Here is a 20994-nt window from a genome sequence, read left to right as displayed (position 1 = left end):
AGGTGTGCTCTGTCTGGCCGATAGAAGTGCGGCTTGCACTCTGCGCAGACCTGGCAGTGTCTGGTTATAGACCTGACTTCCTCAATGGAGCAGGGCAGGTTACGGGCTTTAATTAAGTGAAAAAAACCTGGTGACCCCCGGGTGGCAGAGGTTGTTGTGGAGAGTCTGCAATTGGTCTATTTGTGCGCTGGCACATATTCCCCGGGACAGGGCGTCTGGGGGCTCATTGAGCTTCCCGGGCCGGTATAAGATGTCGTAATTGTAGGTGGAAAGCTCGATTCTCCACCTCAATATTTGATCATTTTTGATTTTGCCCCGCTGCGTGTTGTTAAACATGAATGCAACTGACCATTGGTCCGTGAGTAGGGTGAATCGTTTACCAGCTAAGTAGTGGCGCCAGTGCCGTACAGCTTCCACTATGGCTTGGGTCTCCTTTTTGACAGAGGTGTGTCGAATTTCAGGGCCTTGGAGTGTTCGTGAGAAGAAGGTCACGGGTCTGCCCGCCTGGTTAAGGGTGGCGGCTAGGGCGAAGGCAGACGCATCGCTCTCCACCTGGAACGGGATGGATTCGTCTACAGCGTGCATCGTGGCCTTCGCGATGTCTGCTTTGATGCGGTCGAAGGCCAGGCGGGCCTCTGCCGTCAGGGGAAAAGAGGTGGATTTGACGAGCGGCCGGGCTTTATCCGCATAATTGGGGACCCACTGGGCGTAATACGAGAAGAAGCCCAGGCATCTCCTCAGTGCTTTGAGGCTGATGGGGAGGGGAAGTTCCAGGAGGGGACGCATGCGGTCGGGATCGGGACCGATGACTCCGTTTTCCACAACACAACCAAGGATGGCGAGGCGGCGTGTGCGGAATGCGCACTTCTCCTTATTATAGGTCAGATTTAGGAGAGTGGCGGTGTGGAGGAATTTGTGGAGGTTGGCGTCGTGGTCCTGCTGATCATGCCCGCAGATGGTGACGTTATCCAGGTACGGGAAGGTGGCCCGCAGCCCGTTCTGGTCTACCATTCGGTCCATCTCACGCTGGAAAATCGAGACGCCGAAGGGGACCCTAAGGAAGTGATAGAGGCGGCCATCTGCCTCGAAGGCAATATATTGGCGGTCCTCCGGGCGGATAGGGAGCTGGTGGTATGCAGATTTTAAGTCGATGGTGGAGAACACCCGATATTGCGCAATCTGATTAACCATGTCAGATATGCGGGGAAGGGGGTACGCGTCCAGCTGCGTGTTGCGGTTAATGGTCTGACTGTAGTCAATGACCATGCGATGTTTCTCCCCAGTCTTAACAACTACTACTTGGGCTCTCCAGGGGCTGGTACTGGCCTCGATGATCCCCTCCCCTAGGAGCCGTTGTACTTCGGACCTGATAAAAGCCCTGTCTCCAGCACTGTACCGTCTGCTCTTGGTGGCGATGAGCTTGCAGTCGGGGGTGAGATTTTCAAACAGTGAGGGAGGGGCGACTTTAAGGGTCGAGAGGTTGCAAGTGGTGCGCGGTGGCGATCTAAAAACTGATGATTGCAAACAGAGAGCGGGGGAAAAGGTCCATTATACTCCATGGTGATGCTCTTAAGGTAACACAGGAAATCTAGCCCCAAGAGTACGGCAGCACAGAGTTGTGGCAGCACGAGGAGCCTGACGTTTTTGTACACTGTGCCCTGTACAGCCAGGGTCGCCACGCAGTACCTGATGACATCCACCGAGTGGGACTTTGAAGCCATGGAGATCTTTTGCTTCACTGACAGTACTGAAAGGGCGTAGCGACTCACTGTGTTAGGGTGAATAAAGCTCTCCGTACTCCCACAGTCAAATAAACAGTTTGTAGTGCGACCATTTACCTCGATGTCCATCATGGACCTGGCGAGTTGGTGAGGCCTGGATTGGTCCAGCGTAACCGAAGCCACCGTTGGATTTTGCGGCGTGGCTGAAGCCGTCCAAGATGGTGGCCTGCACAGCTCACACGCGGCTGACGGCATCCAAGATGGCGGCCCGCGTGGCTCACACGCGGCTGAAGGCATCCAAGATGGCGGCCCCGCACGGCTCACACGTGGCTGAAGGCACCCAAGATGGCGGCCCGCACGGCTCACACGCGGCTGAAGGTGTCCAAGATGGCGGGTTGCAAGCGGCGCTACCAGGCTTGGAGGTAGACTTCGCCTTGCATACCTTCGCGTAATGGCCCTTCTTTCCACACCCGGAGCAGATCGCATCCTTCGCCGGGCAGCGTTGTTGGGGGTGCTTCCCCAGGCCGCAGAAGTAGAGACCTATAAGATAATGAAGGGACTGGATAGGGTAGAGGTGGAGAGATTCTTTCCACTTAGAAAGGAAGCTAGAACTAGAGGGCACAGCCTCAAAATAAAGGGGGGTCAGTTTAGGACAGAGTTGAGGAGGAACTTCTTCTCTCAGAGGGTGGTGAATCTCTGGAATTCTCTGCCCACTGAAGTGGTGGAGGCTACCTCGTTGAATATGCTTAAATCACGGATAGATGGATTCCTGATCGGTAAGGGAATTAGGGGTTATGGGGATCAGGCGGGTAAGTGGAACTGATCCACTTCAGATCAGCCATGATCTTATTGAGTGGCGGGGCAGGCTCGAGGGGCTAAATGGCCTACTCCTGCTCCTATTTCTTATGTTCTTAAGTAGCACTTCGGGCTTCCAGAGACTGCCGCAGCGGTCGGGTCATTGGTGGGACGTGGCGTGGCATAGGCCTGCGGCCCTCCCGAGTACAGAGGTGGCGGCGACTGCGGCGTCCACGATGCGCCCCCGTGGTCGGCCTCGAGATTACGGAAGGCCACCTCTAACGAGTCAGCAAGCGCCACAGTCTTTTGTCGATCCAGCCCACCCTGTTCCAGCAGTCGTTGTCAGATATAGTTTGACCTGATACCCGTGACATAGGCATCTCTGATGAGGTCCTCAGTGTTTTGGGCAGCTGTTACGGCCTTGCAGTTGCAGGCCCTGCCAAGTGCTCGCAACGCACGCAGGAATTGGTCACCTGATTCTCCTGGCTGTTGTCTGCGAGTAGCCAGAAGATGTCTGGCGAAGATTACATTAGTCTGTTTGTAGTACTGGCCTTTTAAAAGTTCGATCGCATCCTCATAAGTTTCAGCGTCTCTAATCATCGAGAATACTTGATCGCTTACCCGGGCGTGGAGCACGTGTAGCTTGTTGGTTTTGGTCCGGACGACGGAGGCGGAGGCGGTGAGGAAAGTTTCGAAACAACATCGCAGCCAGTGATCGAAGCTGTTAGAGGCTCCTACAGCTTGAGGATCCAATTCTAATCTATCGGGTTTTAGTATCTGCTCCATCTCAAAACTTTTTGCGAATAAAATTGATGCACTATCAATCAAGCAAAGACTAGTTTGCATGCAAGAACAAATAGGCTTTTATTCGCAAAAGACTTGGAGCACACCCACGCTGATGAACTGGTCCAGTGACTGAGGCAGGGGGGTTGGGAACAGTCACCTTTATACCTGGACCGGGGGGGGGGAGGAGTCTCAGGCAGGGCCAGCAGGGGCATGCCCAGGCATGTCACACACACACACACACAGGCAATAAGCTAAACAATGGTTTACCACAACCCTCCCCCCTCCACCCTCAAAGAACAAAGAACAATACAGCACAGGAACAGGCTCTTCGGCCCTCCAAGCCCGCGCCGCTCCCTGGTCCAAACTAGACCATTCTTTTGTATCCCTCCATTCCCACTCTGTTCATATGGCTGTCTAGATAAGTCTTAAACATTCCCAGTGTGTCCGCCCCCACCACCTTGCCTGGCAGCGCATTCCAGGCCCCCACCACCCTCTGTGTAAAATATGTCCTTCTGATATCTGTGTTAAACCTCCCCCCCTTCACCTTGAACCTATGACCCCTCGTGAACGTCACCACCGACCTGGGGAAAAGCTTCCCACCGTTCACCCTATCTATGCCTTTCATAATTTTATACACCTCTATTAAGTCTCCCCTCATCCTCCGTCTTTCCAGGGAGAACAACCCCAGTTTACCCAATCTCTCCTCATAACTAAGCTCCTCCATACCAGGCAACATCCTGGTAAACCTCCTCTGTACTCTCTCCAAAGCCTCCACGTCCTTCTGGTAGTGTGGCGACCAGAACTGGACGCAGTATTCCAAATGCGGCCGAACCAACGTTCTATACATCTGCAACATCAGACCCCAACTTTTATACTCTATGCCCCGTCCTATAAAGGCAAGCATGCCATATGCCTTCTTCACCACCTTCTCCACCTGTGACGCCACCTTCAAGGATCTGTGGACTTGCACACCCAGGTCCCTCTGCATATCTACACCCTTTATGGTTCTGCCATTTATCGTATAGCTCCTCCCTACATTATTTCTACCAAAATGCATCACTTCGCATTGATCTGGATTGAACTCCATCTGCCATTTCTTTGCCCAAATTTCCAGCCTATCTATATCCTTCTGTAGCTTCTGACAATGCTCCTCACTATCTGCAAGTCCTGCCAATTTTGTGTCGTCCGCAAACTTACTGATCACCCCAATTACACCTTCTTCCAGATCATTTATATAAATCACAAACAGCAGAGGTCCCAATACAGAGCCCTGCGGAACACCACTAGTCACAGGCCTCCAGCCGGAAAAAGACCCTTCCACTACCACCCTCTGTCTTCTGTGACCAAGATGTGGAGATGCCGGCGTTGGACTGGGGTAAACACAGGAAGATGTTTAACAACACCAGGTTAAAGTCCAACAGGTTTATTTGGTAGCAAAAGCCACACAAGCTTTCGGAGCTCTTAGCCCCTTCTTCAGGTGAGTGGGAATTCTGTTCACAAACAGAGCTTATAAAGACACAGACTCAATTTACATGAATAATGGTTGGAATGCGAATACTTACAACTAATCAAGTCTTTAAGAAACGAAACAATGTGAGTGGAGAGAGCATCAAGACAGGCTAAAAAGATGTGTATTGTCTCCAGACAAGACAGCCAGTGAGACTCTGCAGGTCCACGCAACTGTGGGAGTTACAAATAGTGTGACATGAACCCAATATCCCGGTTGAGGCCGTCCTCGTGTGTGTGGAACTTGGCTATCAGTTTCTGCTCAGCGACTCTGCGCTGTCGTGTGTCGCGAAGGCCGCCTTGGAGAACGCTTACCCGAATATCAGAGGCCGAATGCCCGTGACCGCTGAAGTGCTCCCCAACAGGAAGAGAACAGTCTTGCCTGGTGATTGTCGAGCGGTGTTCATTCATCCGTTGTCGCAGCGTCTGCATGGTTTCCCCAATGTACCATGCCTCGGGACATCCTTTCTTGCAGCGTATCAGGTAGACAACGTTGGCCGAATTGCAAGAGTATGTACCGTGTACCTGGTGGTTGGTGTTCTCACGTGAGATGATGGCATCCGTGTCGATGATCCGGCACGTCTTGCAGAGGTTGCTGTGGCAGGGTTGTGTGGTGTCATGGTCACTGTTCTCCTGAAGGCTGGGTAGTTTGCTGCGGACAATGGTCTGTTTGAGGTTGTGCGGTTGTTTGAAGGCAAGAAGTGGGGGTGTGGGGATGGCCTTGGCGAGATGTTCGTCTTCATCAATGACATGTTGAAGGCTCTGGAGGAGATGCCGTAGCTTCTCCACTCCGGGGAAGTACTGGACAACGAAGGGTACTCTGTCCACTGTGTCGCGTGTTTGTCTTCTGAGGAGGTCGGTGCGGTTTTTCGCTGTGGCGCGTTGGAACTGTTGATCAATGAGTCTAGCGCCATATCCTGTTCTTATGAGGGCATCTTTCAGCGTCTGGAGGTGTCTGTTGCGATCCTCCTCATCCGAGCAGATCCTGTGTATACGGAGGGCTTGTCCGTAGGGGATGGCTTCTTTAACGTGTTTAGGGTGGAAGCTGGAGAAGTGGAGCATCGTGAGGTTATCCGTGGGCTTGCGGTACAGTGAGGTGCTGAGGTGACCGTCCTTAATGGAGATGCGTGTGTCCAAGAATGCAACCGATTCCGGAGAGTAGTCTATGGTTTTTTATAATGATTTATAATCACCTAGAAAGGAATCATTTGATTAGGGATAGTCAGCACGGTTTTGTGAAGGGTAGGTCGTGCCTCACAAACCTTATTGACTACTTTGAGAAGGTGACCAAAGAGGTGGATGAGGGTAAAGCGGTTGATGTGGTGTATATGGATTTCAGCAAAGCATTTGATAAGGTTCCCCATGGTAAGCTTTTGCAGAAAATACGGACACATGGGATTGAGGGTGATTTAGTCGTTTGGATCAGGAATTGGCTAGCTGTAAGAAAACAAAGGGTGGTGGTTGATGGGAAATATTCATCCTGGAGTTCAGTTACTAGTAGTGTACCGCAAGGATCTGTTTTGGGGCCACTGCTGTTTGTCATTTTTATTAATGACTTGGATGAGGGCGTGGAAGGATGGATTAGTAAATTTGCGGATGACACTAAAGTCGGTGGAGTTGTAGACAGTGCGGAGGGAAGTGGCAGTTTACAGAGGGACATAGATAAGCTGCAGAGCTGGGCTGAGAGGTGGCAAATGGAGTTTAATGCGGAAAAGTGTGAGGTGATTCACTTTGGAAGGAGTAACAGGAATACAGAGTACTGGGCTAATGGTAAGATACTTGGTAGTGTGGATGAACAGAGGGATCTGGGTGTCCATGTGCATAGATCCCTGAAAGTTGGCACCCAGGTTGATAGGGTTGTTAAGAAGGCGTACGGTGTGTTAGCTTTTATTGGTAGAGGGATTGAGTTTCGGAGTCAGGAGGTCTTGCTGCAACTGTACAAAACTCTGGTGCGGCCGCATTTGGAGTATTGCGTTCAGTTCTGGTCGCCGTATTATAGGAAAGATATGGAAGTGTTGGAACGGGTGCAGAGGAGATTTACCAGAATGTTGCCTGGTATGGTGGGAAAATCGTATGAGGAAAGGCTGAGGGGCTTGAGGTTGTTTTCGTTAGAGAGAAGAAGGTTAAGAGGTGACTTAATAGAGGCATACAAGATGATCAGAGGATTAGATAGGGTGGATAGTGAGAGCCTTTTTCCTCGGATGGTGTTGGCTAGCACGAGGGGACATAGCTTTAAATTGAGGGGTGAGAGATATAGGACAGATGTTAGAGGTAGGTTCTTTACTCAGAGAGTAGTAAGGGCGTGGAATGCCCTGCCTGCAGCAGTGGTGGACTCGTCAACGTTGAGAGCGTTCAAGTGGTTATTGGATAAACATATGGATGATATTGGAATAGTGTAGATTAGAGGGGCTTTAGATTGGTACCACTGGTTGGCGCAACATCGAGGGCCGAAGGGCCTGTACTGCGCTGTAATGTTCTATGTTCTATGGTGAGCCTGATGGTGGGATGGAACTTGTTGATGTCATCATAGAGTTGTTTCAGTGATTGTTCACCATGAGTCCAAAGGAAGAAAATGTCATTGATGTATCTAGTGTATAGCTCAGGACGCAGACCAGCTGCGAAACTCTGCCAAGCGGACGAGACAAAGGAACTACACCATCTACATGCACACCAAGAACAGGAAACTTGAGAAACTCGGCATCACCACCAGCAGCAACCAAGCCTCCCCCGGTACCACAGTAGAAAACAGTACCACTGCAGGGAAGTCCATTGTCAACTTGTCCGACTACACACTTCAACCAGATGAAATCGAAGTTCTCAGCCGAGGGCTTAATTTTTGCCCCACCACCAAAATAGACCCCATCAGTCTCGCAGCAGACACAGAGGAATTCATCAGGCGAATGAGGCTGAGGGAGTTCTTCCACAAACCCCAAGAGGCCAACAACGAACACAATGAGACAGCCAATGAACCGGAACAGCCGACAGAGAGATCCGTAGTGCATCCGAAGAGGAAAGAGTCGAATTGGACTCCTCCGGAAGGCCGCTGCCCTCGACTTGACATGTATGCCCAAGCCGTCAGGAGGTGCGTCAACACCAAATTAATCAGCCGCACTCACAAGACAGCCCCGAACATCACCCAAGCACAACGTAACGCCATCCACGCTCTCAAGACCAACCGCAACATTGTCATCAAACCAGCAGACAAAGGAGGGGCCATCGTCATACTGAACAGAACGGATTACTGCAAAGAAGTGTACCGACAACTCAACAACGAGGAACACTACAGACAGTTACCTGCAGATCCGACCAAAGAACACACTCGTCAACTCAACACTCTGATCAAGACCTTTGATCCGGACCTTCAGAACACCCTCCGTGCTCTCATCCCACGTACTCCCCGCGTTGGAGATCTCTACTGCCTCCCGAAGATACACAAGGCAAACACACCCGGCCGTCCCATCGTATCGGGCAATGGGACCCTGTGCGAGAACCTCTCCGGCTATGTCGAGGGCATCCTGAAACCCATTGTACAAAGAACCCCCAGCTTTTGTCGCGACACGACGAACTTCCTACAGAAACTCGGCACACATGGAGCAGTTGAACCAGGAGCGCTCCTCGTCACAATGGATGTCTCGGCACTCTACACCAGCATCCCCCATGACGATGGCATTGCTGCAACGGCCTCAGTGCTCAGCGCCAACAACTGCCAGTTTCCAGATGCAATTTTACATCTCATCCGCTTCATCCTGGACCACAATATCTTCACCTTCAACAACCAGTTCTTCATCCAGACACACGGAACAGCCATGGGGACCAAATTCGCACCTCAATATGCCAACATCTTCATGCACAGGTTCGAACAAAACTTCTTCACCGCACGGGACCTTCAACCGATGCTATACACTAGATACATCGATGACATTTTCTTCCTTTGGACTCATGGTGAACAATCACTGAAACAACTCTATGATGACATCAACAAGTTCCATCCCACCATCAGGCTCACCATAGACTACTCTCCGGAATCGGTTGCATTCTTGGACACACGCATCTCCATTAAGGACGGTCACCTCAGCACCTCACTGTACCGCAAGCCCACGGATAACCTCACGATGCTCCACTTCTCCAGCTTCCACCCTAAACACGTTAAAGAAGCCATCCCCTACAGACAAGCCCTCCGTATACACAGGATCTGCTCGGATGAGGAGGATCGCAACAGACACCTCCAGACGCTGAAAGATGCCCTCATAAGAACAGGATATGGCGCTAGACTCATTGATCAACAGTTCCAACGCGCCACGGCGAAAAACCGCACCGACCTCCTCAGAAGACAAACACGCGACACAGTGGACAGAGTACCCTTCGTTGTCCAGTACTTCCCCGGAGCGGAGAAGCTACGGCATCTCCTCCGGAGCCTTCAACATGTCATTGATGAAGACGAACATCTCGCCAAGGCCATCCCCACACCCCCACTTCTTGCCTTCAAACAACCGCACAACCTCAAACAGACCATTGTCCGCAGCAAACTACCCAGCCTTCAGGAGAACAGTGACCATGACACCACACAACCCTGCCACAGCAACCTCTGCAAGACGTGCCGGATCATCGACACAGATGCCATCATCTCACGTGAGAACACCATCCACCAGGTACACGGTACATACTCTTGCAATTCGGCCAACGTTGTCTACCTGATACGCTGCAAGAAAGGATGTCCCGAGGCATGGTACATTGGGGAAACTATGCAGACGCTGCGACAACGGATGAATGAACACCGCTCGACAATCACCAGGCAAGACTGTTCTCTTCCTGTTGGGGAGCACTTCAGCGGTCACGGGCATTCGGCCTCTGATATTCAGGTAAGCGTTCTCCAAGGCGGCCTTCGCGACACACGACAGCGCAGAGTCGCTGAGCAGAAACTGATAGCCAAGTTCCACACACACGAGGACGGCCTCAACCGGGATATTGGGTTCATGTCACACTATTTGTAACTCCCACAGTTGCGTGGACCTGCAGAGTTTCACTGGCTGTCTTGTCTGGAGACAATACACATCTTTTTAGCCTGTCTTGATGCTCTCTCCACTCACATTGTTTCGTTTCTTAAAGACTTGATTAGTTGTAAGTATTCGCATTCCAACCATTATTCATGTAAATTGAGTCTGTGTCTTTATAAGCTCTGTTTGTGAACAGAATTCCCACTCACCTGAAGAAGGGGCTAAGAGCTCCGAAAGCTTGTGTGGCTTTTGCTACCAAATAAACCTGTTGGACTTTAACCTGGTGTTGTTAAACTTCTTATTCTGTGACCAAGCCAGTTCTCCACCCATCTAGCCACCTCCCCCTTTATCCCATGAGATCCAACCTTTTTCACCAGCCTACCAAAGAACAAAGAACAAAGAACAATACAGCACAGGAACAGGCCCTTCGGCCCTCCAAGCCCGCGCCGCTCCCCGGTCCAGGATTGAATCCTGAATCCAGGATCCCCGCCCAATTTTCCAGCCTATCTACATACCAATATCCTATCCACCGAGCTGTCCCTCACAGCTACGATGCTTTGTTCATTACAACCTATTAACTCACCCCCACCCCCCCATTCCAGACCATGTGATCTCCAGGGAGAGGCGAAAACCCAGAGTGAAAAACCCCAGGGCCAATATGGGGAAAGAAAATCTGGGAAATTCCTCTCCGACCCCCTGAGGCGATCGAAACGAGTCCAGGAGATCACAATGGCCCCGATCGGAAAATGCTTCCCAACCCTAGTCATTTCCACTTCCACGAATACCATATGAATTCCCTGCCCCCGAAACAGGTTCCCAACTATCCGCAGTCTCGCTCTGTACTGGCACCAGCAAGATGATCATAGAATGAAGTCTTGAAACGAGAAACAAGGAACAATTAGCCCGCGCCGCTCCCTGGTCCAAACTAGACCACTCTTTTGTATCCCTCCATTCCCACTCCATTCATATAGCTGTCTAGATAAGTCTTAAACGTTCCCAGTGTGTCCGCCTCCACCACCTTGCCCGGCAACACATTCCAGGCCCCCACGACCCTCTGTGTGAAATATGTCCTTCTGATATCTGTGTTAAACCTCCCCCCCTTCACCTTGAACCTATGACCCCTCGTGAACGTCACCACCGACCCGGGGAAAAGCTTCCCACCGTTCACCCTGTCTATGCCTTTCATAATTTTATACACCTCTATTAGGTCTCCCCTCATCCTCCGTCTTTCCAAGGAGAACAACCCCAGTTTCCCCAATCTCTCCTCATAACCAAGCCCCTCCATACCAGGCAACATCCTGGTAAACCTCCTCTGTACTCTCTCCAAAGCCTCCACGTCCTTCTGGTAGTGTGGCGACCAGAACTGGACGCAGTATTCCAAATGCGGCCGAACCAACGTTCTATACATCTGCAACATCAGACCCCAACTCTTATACTCTATGCCCCGTCCTATAAAGGCAAGCATGCCATATGCCTTCTTCACCACCTTCTCCACCTGTGACGTCACCTTCAAAGATCTGTGGACTTGCACACCCAGGTCCCTCTGCGTCTCTACACCCTTTATGGTTCTTCCATTTATCGTGTAGCTCCTCCCTACATTATTCCCACCAAAATGCATCACTTCGCATTTATCAGGATTGAACTCCATCTGCCATTTCCTTGCCCAAATTTCCAGCCTATCTATATCCTTCTGTAGCCTCTGACAATGTTCCTCACTATCTGCAAGTCCTGCCAGTTTTGTGTCGTCCGCAAACTTACTGATCACCCCAGTGACTCCTTCTTCCAGATCATTTATATAAATCACAAACAGCAGAGGTCCCAATACAGAGCCCTGCGGTACACCACTAGTCACAGGCCTCCAGCCGGAAAAAGACCCTTCCACTACCACCCTCTGTCTTCTATGACCAAGCCAGTTCTCCACCCATCTAGCCACCTCCCCCTTTATCCCATGGGATCCAACCTTTTTCACTAGCCTACCATGAGGGACTTTGTCAAACGCTTTACTAAAGTCCATATAGACGACATCCACGGCCCTTCCCTCATCAACCATTCCGGTCACTTCTTCAAAAAACTCCACCAGGTTAGTGAGGCATGACCTCCCTCTCACAAAACCATGCTGACTATCGTTAATGAGTTTATTCCTTTCTAAATGCGCATACATCTTATCTCTAAGAATTTTCTCCAACAACTTCCCCACCACGGATGTCAAGCTCACCGGCCTATAATTACCCGGGTTATCCTTCCTACCCTTCTTAAATAACGGGACCACATTAGCTATCCTCCAATCCTCTGGGACCTCACCTGCGTCCAGTGACGAGACAAAGATTTGCGTCAGAGGCCCAGCGATTTCATCTCTCGTCTCCCTGAGCAGCCTTGGATAGATTCCATCAGGCCCTGGGGATTTGTCAGTCTTTATATTCTCTAACAAACCTAACACTTCCTCCCTTGTAATGGAGATTTTCTCCAACGGTTCAACACTCCCCTCCGAGACACTCCCAGTCAACACATCCCTCTCCTTTGTGAATACCGACGCAAAGTATTCATTTAGGATCTCCCCTACTTCTTTGGGCTCCAAGCATAATTCCCCACTTTTGTCCCTGAGAGGTCCGATTTTTTCCCTGACAACCCTTTTGTTCCTAACGTCTGAATAAAATGCCTTGGGATTCTCCTTAATCCTGTCTGCCAAAAACATTTCGTGACTCCTTTTTGCTCTTCTAATTCCCTGTTTGAGTTCTTTCCTACTTTCTTTGTACTCCTCCAGAGCTCCCTCCGTTTTTAGCTGCCTGGACCTAACATACGCCTCTCTTTTCTTTTTGACCAGTCCCTCAATTTCCCTGGTTATCCACGGTTCTCGAATCCTACCCTTCCTATCCTTTTTTACAGGCACATGCCTGTCCTGTAGCCCTAACAACTGTTCCTTAAAAGACTCCCACATGCCAGATGTGGATTTACCCTCAAACAGCCTCTCCCAATCAAGAGCTGCCAATTTCTGCCTAATCCCACTAAAGTTAGCCTTCCCCCAATCCAACACCTTACCCTTGGGACACCACTCATCCTTTTCCATCACTATCCTAAAGCTAACAGAATTGTGGTCACTATTTGCCACACGTTCGCCTACCGAAACTTTGAAGACCTGACCGGGCTCATTCCCCAGTACTAGGTCCAGTATAGCCCCCTCTCTAGTCGGGCTATCTACATATTGTTCCAAAGAACCCCCCTGTACGCATTTTACAAATTCCTCTCCATTCAGAGTCCCAGTTCTCAGCGATTTCCAGTCTATACCAGGGAAATTGAAGTCTCCCACTACAACAACCCTATTTTTCCTGCACCTATCCAGTATCTCCTGACATATCCGTTCTTCCACTTCCCTTGGGCTGTTGGGGGGCCTGTAGTACACCCCCAACATAGTGACTGCGCCCTTCCTGTTTCTAAGCTCCACCCAGAGTGACTCGTTACACGACCCCTCTGAATTGTCCTCCCTCTGCACCGCTGTAATATGCTCTCCAACTAATACTGCTACTCCCCCACCTCTTTTGGCCCCTCCTCTGTCTCGCCTAAAACACTTGTACCCCGGAATATTCAGCTGCCAGTCCTGTCCCTCTTTCAACCAAGTCTCTGTCACCGCAACCACATCCAAATTCCTCGTGAGCATTAAGGCCCTAAGTTCGTCTGTCTTACCTGCTACGCTCCTTGCATTGAAGTATAAGCACTCCAGACCTCCAGGCCCAGTGAGGTCATCCTCCCCCAGAGTGCTCTTCTTCTTTGCCAGCCTTGTCCCAGCCCCAAGCTCGTCCCCAGCCTCTACACTTGTAGACCTAATATTTTGATCCCCACCCCCCTGCCACATTTTGATCCCCACCACCCTCCTCCCCCTACACCATCCTCCTCCCCCTACACCATCCTCCTCCCCCCTCCTTCCCCCTTCCCCTCCTCCCCTCCTCCCCCCTCTCCCCCCTCCTCCCCCCTTCCCCCTCCCCTCCCCCCCCCCCCATCCTCCCACCTCCTCCTCCTTCCTGCGCCCTCCTGCACCCTCCTCCCCCCTCCTGGACCCTCCCCCCTCCTACATTGATGGTTTGCCCCTTGGTGGTCAACTCTGTATCAAATATCAACTGGTGTAGTTCAGGAGCCCCACTCTGCCAGGACAATCTGCGCTACATCTACTGCAGAGAAAGGCAATGGGCTGGGAAGGTGCGCGATTCACTGGCCTGTTTCCTTTGGGTCTTCTTCTTGGCCAACTGAGTTTTTCCTTTGTGCTCTCCTCCTTCAACACCTCCCCAACAGCCAGCCTCCAGCAGTAATAGCTGTCAGTGACTGTCTCCCAGTTACATCAGCCATCTCCATACCTCACTTGCAGCGGAGATATGTGGAATCTCCCATGTTAGGAGTTGTGGGTTTTAAACAAAAAGACAGAGAATGGGGTTTGCACACACAGATCCAAAGATACACCAACAGATTTTATTGAAGGAAACGTGGACTGTGCAGAATATAAACTGAAACAAAAACTCCTGATACACCCCAATCACTTCAAGGCATGTTTTTTTTTATTTGTGGGACACAGGTGTCACTGGCTGGCCAGCATTTATTGCCCATCCCTAGTTGTCCGAGGGCAGTTGAGAGTCAACCACATTTCTGTCGCTCTGGAGTCACATGTAGGCCAGACCAGGTGAGGACAGCAGATTCCCTTCCCTAAAGGATATTAGTGAACCAGATGGGTTCACCTGACAATTGACAATGGTTTCATGGTCATCAGTAGATTCTTAATTTGAGATTTTTAAAAATTGAATTCAAATTCCACCATCTGTCCTGGTAGAATTCAAACACAGGTCCCCAGAACATTAGCTGAGTTTCTGGATTAACAGTCTAGCGATAATACCACTCGGCCATTGCCTCCCTATGACCTATTCTTAAAGCAATTATGCAACCACTCGGGAATCTAGATATATGAAGCTATCAGCAACATCCAGCATCACTTGTTAATGCTGATACATGGCGATATGGCAATGCCCTGACTCATGAAATGTCTCTTCCTGATACTGATGGTCAAACCAAACTGTATATAGGTGTGAGTGAATCTATCCTTTTGCCACTGAAGATGTTCCTCAGTATTGGAATACTAGTGTGGCAACGTTAATGTAGAGCAGTTCTCTTATGATGACTTCTTGCACACCTTTGTCTTGGACCTCAGGTGAATGTGGCTGAACAGTTTTCCATCAGTTCTGGTCAGCAGACATCCTCTGTTGCTGACTTGAGACACATAACAGCAGCAAAGTGAAGAAGTGTGTCAGTACAAGAACAATCCTGTTTTACCCCACTGCGAATCTCAAAGGGTTCCAATGTTTCCCCATCTTAGCTGACCTTTGCCTTCATGTTGTCATCGAACATGGAGACCACATGGAGACCACACCAGCAGCTTCGGAGGGCAGCCTGTTTTCTCTGGTAGCTTAAATGGATTGCCTGTTCACATGATCGAATGCTGAGATTAATACAGATATTATATAGAGGTCTCCTTTGTTCATGGCACTTCTCTTGCAACGGCCAGGCTAAGAAGATCATGACAATGGTAGATATTTCAGTTCTGAAATGATACAGGAATTTGGGGATAGATGAATTCTGCCACCATCTACAGTCTGATATGCGTAACTCGGGTAAATACTTTTTCCACGATGCTCAGTAGAGAGGTGCCTCGATTATTCTTGCAATCGCTGTGGTTGCCCTTGTTCTTGTACAGGGTCACGATCTTTGCATCATAGATATCCTGGCACATTGCCCCGTCCCGCCAACAAAGACAGAGGGGGTGATCTTATGAAAAAAATTCTAAGTCCAGGACGAGTATGAAAACGGGAGAGTTTTTTGGGTGAGTTCAAATCTGCGATCATATCCATTTAAATTCTCGACTGTAGGGGGAGGGGGTGGGGCTTAAATCACCCGAAAGTTGGCTGAGAGCAGTGGAGAGCACATGTGCAGGTCTCCAGCAGCAGAGGCCTGTCACTCAGCCAGCCTCACACAAAGCATCCCCTCCCCCAGAAACCACAGGGCCCGTGGCATATCACGCACCCCCCGCCACACTCATCCAGACAGCTCTGCCCTCACGATCCACACCCCACCGATCACTACCCCGACACCCCCACCGTGATTGCCAGCCCAACCTCCCTGCAATCGGTGGCCCGACCCACCTTTCTGACCCATCCTTGCAATTACCGGCCCGCTCCCCTCCCATGACCAACCCTGACTGTCCCTCTCTCTCCCCACACCGATCCCTAATGCAGACTGGCAGTAGCTCTCCCTCTCCCTCCCCTCACCCACCACTGACCAATCACTCCTGGTCTGTCCCCAATAGGCCCCACCCCACTGGCACTGTCCAGTGCCTGCTGGGCAGTGCCAGGGTGCCCAGTGTGCACTGCCAGTGTGCCAGGCTGGCAGTGCCAGGCTGACACTACCCAAGGGGTGCCCCTCTTTCCCCCCACCTCCCCAGGGGGCCTCAATGGCCTACGGTTCTACCAGCGAGGCCATCACGACTGGTCCCCGTTGCTGGGAACCAGTTGTGATCCTCGCCAGAGAGAATCTCTCCCGGCGAGGCCACAGAGACAACGATAATGTTCCGGGCTCATTAATTCCATTCTAAACTCATGTAAACTTAACTTATATAAATTATTCAGCCTTGCACCATAAATCAGCGAGAGGCTGATTGCGCCGGATACCCAGTGCCCATAAGATCGCGAGAGGTGAGAAATCGGGCACTGGATTTCTGATTTCTCGGCTCTTATGTGACCTTACTGGCTTGCCCCACCCATCAGCTGGTGATGCCCCACCCCCAGAGGGGTTCATATACATGCTGTTGTAGTGCCCTGTTTCCTATGCTTGATAAGTTCAGGCATGATAGCATCAACACAGAGCTTAGCAAGTGAGTAAACTGCTTTGTTAAGCTCCTTTAATGCAGATTTGATATCCAGCTTTGCTATGACAGACTTTCTATGGTGTCTAGAGCTTCCATGGTGATTGTGATCATGTTCTTCATAGAGTACAACTCAAGATAATGTTTCACACATTTTTCCAACTGTTTATTGCAATCGGTGATGACCTTTCCTTCCGTTGTTTTGAATGGAGTCGTGCTTTTTGCTGATAGACCTGCCAGGTACTGTATAAACACAAGACATTATTATTGTAAGGAAAAGGTGGTGATTCTGGTGAACCTCAGTCTTTATGCTCTGAAATACTTCCTTTACATTATCGTGCAGCCCGTACTGGTTGGAGTTTGACAGAATAAAAAGAAAAGCAGAAATTCACTCAGCTGGCTATTGTTTTCCAAATGATTGCTGTGCCCTAGGAACAATTAGTCATGTCTGTGGTTAGAGAGATTAGAAACAAAACTTGCACTTAAGACGCCAGAAAAGAGTGATTGGAAATGTGCAAGAAATGGATTTACCAATACCTTAGAAATTCTGTTATAGACCATTGCTTTCTCTAACTTTAAAATCATGAACAGAAAAGCAGAAGACATTTTCCTATAATGGCCCATGATTAACGATTTGTAGTTGCAAATTTACTTGCAGAATGCATCATCCTCATTGTGTAGAATGTGTATTATTTTGCCAGGAAGCCACATGTGGAGCATTTTTCTGAAACTGCAGATAGGTAGCATTACACAAAGGCCTCTAAGGAATAATTAGTGTTTCAGGTAATTTTAGCTTCAAGTTAAACTAAAACTATTAAATCCTCTTAACACTCCGTGCTGCAGGAATTAGTGAGCGGGACCTCAGTGTGCAGCGGATGTGTAGGTAATCTAACGTTCTTCAGTTTACACACTCTATAGACTAAAAGAGCAAGCCAGGCCATAAAAATGTACCAATGGCGAATAAATTAAGATCGATAGTCCCTGCTTTGCTAAGACTATTTGGTTCCATACTCATTCCTTTGTTCCTTTAATGTGAAAGGAATGTTCTTAGGTCTCCTCTCGCAATCAGCTCTTGTGTTCATGGATAGATCGGGGCTGTGGTAAGGTCTGCAGACAGGTATTCTCCTGGAATCCAAACTGAGCATCAGAAAGCAGGTTATTAATGAGTACATATCATTTGATGGCTTATTCGGTGGCTGTTCTGATGATTGGGGAGTGGCTGATTGGGCTGTAATTGCACAGTTTAGATTTGTCCTGCTATTTGTGAAGCAGACATAGCTGGGCAATTTTCCACAATGTCTTAGTCGCGCTCTGACAGCTTTGCTGGAGGAAGCCAATAGTTTTTTTAGTAAATCGGTCAACACGGCACCATGTAGCTTTCCAGCTGAGTTCTGATGAAAGATCATCAACCTGAAATGTTAACTCTATTTCTCTCTCCACAGCTACTGCCCAACTAGCTGAGTGTTTGCGGCATTTTCTGTTTTTATTTCAGGCTCTGTGCATCTGCAGTATTTCACTTCTGAGTAACACAGTATTTGTTACAGGACATATTAGTAATGCTGTTAAATTTTTTTTAAATTCCAATTCAATCAAATCAAGTCCAATTCAAAACCTCAACAAGTTGAGACATTCCCGATCCAAGCTGACAAGACAGGGCTGGGTATACATGGGGAGGTAGTAAATTGGATAAGACACTGGCTCAATGGAAGAAGCCAGAGAGTGGTTGTGGAGGATTGCTTCTCTGAGTGGAGGCCTGTGACTAGTGGTGTGCCGCAGGGATCGGTGTTGGGTCCATTGTTGTTTGTCATCTATATCAATGATCTGGATGATAATGTGGTAAATTGGATCAGCAGGTTTGCTGATGATACAAGGATTGGAGGTGTAGTGGACAGTGAGGAAGGTTTTCAAAGCTTGTAGAGGGATTTGGACCAACTAGAAAAATGGGCTGAAAAATGGCAAATGAAATTTAACGCAGACAAGTGTGAGATATTGCACTTTGGAAGGACAAACCAAAGAAGAACGTACAGGGTAAATGGTAGGACTCTGAAGAGTGCAGTTGAACAGAGGGATCTACAGGTACAGAGTTCCCTAAAAGTGACGTCACAGGTGGATAGGGTCGTAAAGAGTGCCTTTGGTACATTGGCCTTTATAAATCGGAGTATCGAGTATAAAAGTTGGAGTGTTATGGTAAGGTTATATAAGGCATTGGTGAGGCCGAATTTGGAGTATTGTGTACAGTTTTGGTCACCTAGTTACAGGAAGGATGTAAATAAGATTGAAAGAGTGCTGAGAAGATTCACAAGGATGTTGCCGGGACTTGAGAAGCTGAGTTACAGAGAGAGATTGAATAGGTTGGGACTTTATTCCCTGAAGCGTAGAAGATTGAGGGGAGATTTGATAGAGGTGTATAAGATTTTGATGGGTATAGATAGAGTGAATGCAAGCAGGCTTTTTCCGCTGAGGCTAGGGGAGAAAAAAACCAGATGGCATGGGTTAAGGGTGAAAGGAGAAAAGTTTAAAGGGAATATTAGGGGGGGCTTCTTCACGCAGAGAGTGGTGGGAGTGTGGAATGAGCTGCCGGATAAAGTGGTAAATGCAGGGTCACTTTTAACATTTAAGAAAAACTTGGACGGGTTCATGGATGAGAGGGGTGTGGAGGGATATGGTCCAAGTGCAGGTCAGTGGGACTAGGCATAAAATGGTTCGGCACAGACAAGAGGGGCCAAAAGGCCTGTTTCTGAGCTGTAATTTTCTATGGTTCTATGGCTCTCACCTCCTGTCTTGGGCTTGATCTACATGATCCAAGCTGATTGGAGTCGGCATTGCACCTCTTCCAAGGCTTGATCTCATTTGCATCTTAGCCAAAAGGCTGAGATGCCGCTTTTAAAAATTGCTTCAAATGAAGCTAAAATGTAACCTAATGACTTCAACCAAGCACAGCATGTCGATACTACACTTGATCTTAGCCAAAAGGCCGAGAAGCTGTTAAATCTGATGCAATTTTAATGTCACCTTTTCTTTATCTGTGATGTGAAATTCTCTCCACTGATTGATAATGACAGAGACTACACCTTTTTATTGCAATTATGGAGACATGGTTAAAGGAGGGATAGCACTGGCAGCTTAACATTCCAGGACATCGTTGTTTTAGACGGGGCAGAAGGGGAAACAAAAGGAGTTGCACTGCTGATTAGGGAGCACATCACAGCTGTGTTGAGGAAGGACATATTGGAGGGATCTTGCAGTAAGACATTATGGGTGGAGCTCAGGAATAGGAAGGATGAAATCACAATGTTAGAAGTGTACTATAGACCTCCCAACAGCCCGCAGGAGACAGCGGAGCAGTTCTGTAGTCAGATACTGAAAAGGCGTGAAAGAAGCAGGGGAGTTGTGGTGGGTGACTTTAACTTCCCCCATACTGACTGGGACCCCCTTACAGCCAGGGGCTCAGATGGAGATCAATTTGTTAGCTGTATCCAGGAGGGCGTTTTGATACAGTATGCTGACAATCCCATTAGGGAGGAGGCCATACTGGATTTGGTACTGGGGAATCAGCCAGGCCAGGTGATCAGTGTTTCGGTGGGGGAACATTTTGGGCTTAGCGACCATAATTCCACAAGATTTCGGGTAGTCATGGATAAGGACAAGAGTGGCCCTCAGGTGAGGGTGCTTAACAAAGAACAAAGAGAACAAAGAACAGTACAGCACAGGAAACAGGCCCTTCGGCCCTCCAAGCCTGTGCCGCTCCTTGGTCCAACTAGACCAATCGTTTGTATCCCTCCATTCCCAGGCTGCTCATGTGACTATCCAGGTAAGTCTTAAACGATGTCAGCGTGCCTGCCTCCACCACCCTACTTGGCAGCGCATTCCAGGCCCCCACCACCCTCTGTGTAAAAAACGTCCCTCTGATGTCTGAGTTATACTTCGCCCCTCTCAGCTTGAGCCCGTGACCCCTCGTGATCGTCACCTCCGACCTGGGAAAAAGCTTCCCACTGTTCACCCTATCTATACCCTTCATAATCTTGTATACCTCTATTAGATCTCCCCTCATTCTCCGTCTTTCCAAGGAGAACAACCCCAGTCTACCCAATCTCTCCTCATAGCTAAGACCCTCCATACCAGGCAACATCCTGGTAAACCTTCTCTGCACTCTCTCCAATGCCTCCACGTCCTTCTGGTAGTGCGGCGACCAGAACTGGACGCAGTACTCCAAATGCGGCCTAACCAGCGTTCTATACAGCTGCATCATCAGACTCCAGCTTTTATACTCTATACCCCGTCCTATAAAGGCAAGCATACC

General features: G+C 49.3%; 1 non-coding gene across 1 annotated transcript; it reads right to left on the bottom strand.

The window, feature by feature from the left end:
- Positions 1-19481: 19481 nt before the first annotated feature.
- On the bottom strand, positions 19482-19680 carry LOC144490779 (U2 spliceosomal RNA). Its single transcript, XR_013497343.1, has one exon. It is a non-coding gene; the product is annotated as a U2 spliceosomal RNA (small nuclear RNA).
- Positions 19681-20994: the final 1314 nt, after the last annotated feature.

This window comes from Mustelus asterias, unplaced genomic scaffold, assembly GCF_964213995.1.
Source record: "Mustelus asterias unplaced genomic scaffold, sMusAst1.hap1.1 HAP1_SCAFFOLD_3781, whole genome shotgun sequence".
In the NCBI taxonomy this organism is placed as follows: Eukaryota; Metazoa; Chordata; class Chondrichthyes; order Carcharhiniformes; family Triakidae; genus Mustelus; species Mustelus asterias.
This window is presented reverse-complemented; position numbering and strand designations above follow the sequence as displayed.